Source organism: Triticum aestivum, chromosome 7A (assembly GCF_018294505.1).
Source record: "Triticum aestivum cultivar Chinese Spring chromosome 7A, IWGSC CS RefSeq v2.1, whole genome shotgun sequence".
Taxonomy (NCBI): Eukaryota; Viridiplantae; Streptophyta; class Magnoliopsida; order Poales; family Poaceae; genus Triticum; species Triticum aestivum.
This window is the reverse complement of record NC_057812.1, coordinates 742,218,069-742,222,678: the sequence shown is the minus strand read 5'-3', so window position 1 is coordinate 742,222,678 and position 4,610 is coordinate 742,218,069.

Sequence of the window (4,610 nt, the reverse complement as noted above, 5' to 3'; positions counted from 1 at the left end):
GTACGATGGAGGTGCCTGCCCGGACTCGGTGACTGATGCTGGGCTAGGAGTAGATGGTGTGACTCTCTCTTCCTATCTTGGCTAAGTGCACCGGAAAGAAGTCCATATAACCCTCCAGGGTTTCACAAATCAACTAGTTTACCCCGTGTGGTCTAAAACCCGGTATTTAACACCCTAAGCTTCCCTAAACCATGTTAATTATCCCCTAAACCTGATTAGAGTGGTTTTGCAGGCGGTTTTTGTGATGTGGCACGGTGCACCTCGTTCTTAACCTGCCCCCGACTTCGTCCGAGAACGAGCGAGTGTCTTACCGTGATATAGTCTCCTGGGCTGTTGGATTATAGATCCGACGGCTACTCCAAAGCTATAGTACCTACGTGAAATTTCAAAACTCTCAGATGGCTTTTTTTGGGAAAATATTCAAGAGCACCCGAGAGCCGTCGGATCTAAGATACTATGGTTCACAGGAACCCATATCAAGGTATCACCAACGCCCGGTATAACCTGATATCTAGTTCTGCTCCTTCATAGGTATTTTGTATACTCTGGAATCTGCTAGTCCCTCCGTCCCAAAATAATTTAGGTGGTTTTTGGACGCAGGAATTTTTGAATTAAGTGGAGTAAAGAATCTCTAAATACTTGTGTTTTTTCTTTTATTATTTTCCTATTAGCCATAAGCCTTGGTTTAACCCATAAATCTTATGAGGCAATACCACTTAATATAAATAAGAAACTTCACCTTACAAAAATATATATGTTTAAAAGTGAGTGCATGCACATTTTCCAAATATGAAGCTAATATGGTATCATAATATTTGATGCAACAATGTGGTTAGTTTTAGTTAACTTCATGGAAAAATAATACTCCCTCCGTCCGGAAATACTTGTCGGAGAAATAGATGTAGCTAGACGCATTTTAGTTCTATATACATTCATTTTTATCCATTTCACCGACAAGTATTTTCGGACGGAGGGGCACTTGTTAAGGTCACTTGTTAAGTATAACTAATTAAAAAAGCCTCACTTCAATACTGTGTAAAGACACTAAAATAGAAATAATTAAAAATGACCAAATAATTGAGAGTGGCATATATGGCGCCTGCACCATGTAGTCTCATCGTGGAAGCGGTTTTCGAGCAACGTCTCCTACCTATATCGGATGGACTGCAATGCGAGTAGGACTACCTACGTCTCAAGCATGAAAACCCGACAGCATACGCTATCGACTTCATCTTGGACGAGGACCCTTTGTTAGCACCATGGGCCGCAACAGGTCGTCACGTGTTTCATGTTGAATAAGATGTATACATGTGCATGCTATTGAGACGCACCCAGAACAATAGCGTACATGCTCACCTCTGCGTATTCAATGTATATGGACCGATCGCGTCCATGCTATTGGCCAACTATATCAGAAACAACACGTTGTTTCTACGAGGAAACCAGATATTCGTTACCGCTGCCGCTGCCGGTCTCGATCTGCTTCCGAATATTACTTATGTTGTTGATGACGGTGGCACAGTCCACAGTTGGTAACAATCGATTTCTCCACTGGACAACGTACGACCATGAAGTACCCACCATATATCGGACCAATGAGTTCTTACATGCCGCCCAGCTTGCTTGAGCCACTGCCAGCTGAAGCGATCAATGGCCATTGCATGTATGTTCATATGCAATACCAAATCACTCTAGTATTATCCCGTGGAGGAGTCACTTGAAGACGCGGATGGAACTGTATAGCTCAGCTATGGTTGTATTCAAGACAACAACGAGTGCAGGCCAGGGACACGACATGTCGGAGGTGTTGAACTGTTGAACAGTTCAAAGTACGTAACTTTATGAAATGTGTTTGGCCATGTTCATTCAGTTCTAGCAGCTGCTAGCGTTAATGCCATTGTAATCTGTTGGCTGTCCCTATTGAGTGGCACCTTGAAGTATTTTGTGACAGTTGATTAATTGATTTGACACCTTTTGTACCTTGACAAGGGGGTATAAAGATGAAAAACGGAGATAAACGCCTTGAGCTGTGGAAAGCCTCCTGCCAAGATCGCAACAGTTCAGACTAGTAGAACTAAGGCTTGAGGACACAATATCATTCGCTTTGGTGACATTCTTCTTCAATTCCCCATTATAAGGTATATAATGGGCTACCGTTGCAGAGGAGCAACCACACGCGCGTACATCCAGCGCATGGAGAACGGAGTTCGTAGGCTTCGTCGCATTGCGACTGCAGCTCGCGATTCGTGATTGGAGCGACGGGGCCAGATAGAATTAGGGATTAGCCATGAAAGGAAAAGAAAGCAAGACGATATCCTGGCGGCCTGAGATCGTGGGCAATCTGCATGCCTGCTTTTTTTTTCTTTTGAGCGAAGCCTCTATGCGTGCACCGTATGCCTGGACATGCTCACACTAGTAGAAAACAGGGCTTTGGTCGTGGCCAGATCATAGCATTAGTCCCAGTCGTGTTACGAACCAGGACTAATGGGTGCATCAGTCCCGGTTCGAGCGGCCAGGGCGCCGGCCGGGCCTCGGCAGGCACCAGTCCCGGTTCGCCTGACCTCTTTAGTCCCGATTTCACACACGAACCGGGACTAAAGGGCCTCGCTCCTGGCGTAGCACCTTTAGTCCCGATTGGTGGCTGGAACTGGGATTAAAGGTCAGTCTTCTGTCCCGATGAGGGAGTCTTGGATTAGGTGGTCCTCGGGCGTCCGGGCTATGTGACATGGGCCGGACTCATGGGCAGTGAAGATACATGGAAGGCGTTCCCCCGTGTCCAGATGGGACTCCCCTTGGCGTGGAAGACAAGCTTGGCGTTCGGATATGAAGATTCCTTTCTCTGTAAACCGACTTTGTACAACCCTAGTCCCCTAAGTGCCTATATAAATCGGAGGGTTTAGTCCATAGAGGCAATCATAATCATTCAGGCTAGACATCTAGGGTTTAGCCATTACGATCTCAAGGTAGATCAACTCTTGTAACCCCTATATTTCAATCAAGCAGGGAGTAGGGTATTACCTCCCTTAAGAGGGCGCGAACCTGGGTAAGCATCGTGTCCCCTGCCTCCTGTTACTATCTATCCTTAGACGCACAGTTCGGGACCCCCTACCCGAGATCCGCCGGTTTTGACACCAACACCCGGTCTAGCCATCAACCGGGACTAAAGAGATGCCTATATATATATATATATATATATATATATATATATATATATCCCTATATAGGACAAATTTTATCTACAAGCGGTGGTAGTTACCTCCTATCTGTATGCCCTCCACGTGTCCCAAGTCAATCCAGTAGAAGGATCCGTTAGCGGGTGTTGTAGAATCCAATAGGCCTCAACTAATTATCTTTTGAATTAAAATAATCCGGCAAGTTGGACGCTGGTTCAACTACCTCCTTGATTCTAGGATAGGTGCATAGAACAAACCGTGTATAGATAAGTATATGAATAAAGGACAATTTAGTCAGAGTGCTTACATACTTCTGGTTATAAATAGGTAGTATGGTGTATATGCTGTGAACTTTATAACTTTTTTTTCTAGAGTTTGCATAATATAGAAATATAGCTTTTTTTAGAAACCATGTGGAGAGTATACTCCACGAAATTTGGAGTATAGAGTATCAATATATACTTATTAAATATGGAGTATGGAGTATCAGCATATACTCATTACATATGGAGTATGGAGTATTAACATAAAATTGAAGTATGGAGTATTTTTGTTTGCAGGAAATTTCTTAGTGTACAAACTTAGAAAGTAGTGTTTAGTATGTAGTATATATATACATGTTTTTAAAATATGGACCATACATACGTACTCTTAGTTGTAGTATGGAGTATATTTACAGAAGTGTTTTTTGAGATCGATATATTTATAAATATTAGAATGGAGTATGTGTGTGTGTGTGTGTGTTTTGTAGAACATGAGTATGTAACTTTTTCCTTCTGAAAAAAGCAACTGGATATACTTTTCTTGTAACCAAAATATTGAGTGTGTATCTACGTACGTATTTTGAAGTAGTTGTCCGAACTTCTTTTTGGGGGCTCATGAGAGTATAAAGGTATCCATCTCGGGATTTCCCATGAGATGCCAGTGATCTACCACGGCTGCATTGCCAAAATTCCAGATCAGATTGAGAGGGAGAGAAGCAATTACTCCAAACGACATACAATGTAGATTAGTATGTATGTAGATTTGGAAACTGATTAATTATGTTAGAAAAATGGTGAGTGGTAGATCAAATCATGGTGGTATTTTATATTTTACCTGAACAAATCGATCTGGCGCTCATGTTCCATCCAAACGCATGGTCGCCGCCGCAGCGTGGCCGGTTGACTAATTAATTTTCTTTGAGCCGGGGATTATGCAGTTGTGGTTTCACCTGCATGAAAATAGCAGAGTTTGGTACGCCCAATTGGGCTGGTCAAAATCACTAGCTCCACAACCCGTTTAGAGAAGCACGCATCTAAAAGAATCCTACGGTAGAAAAGGTGAAGGTAACTACCACTAGGTGGTAGGATACATTTTCCCTTTATATATATATATATATATATATATATATATATATATATATATATATATATATATATATATATATATATATAT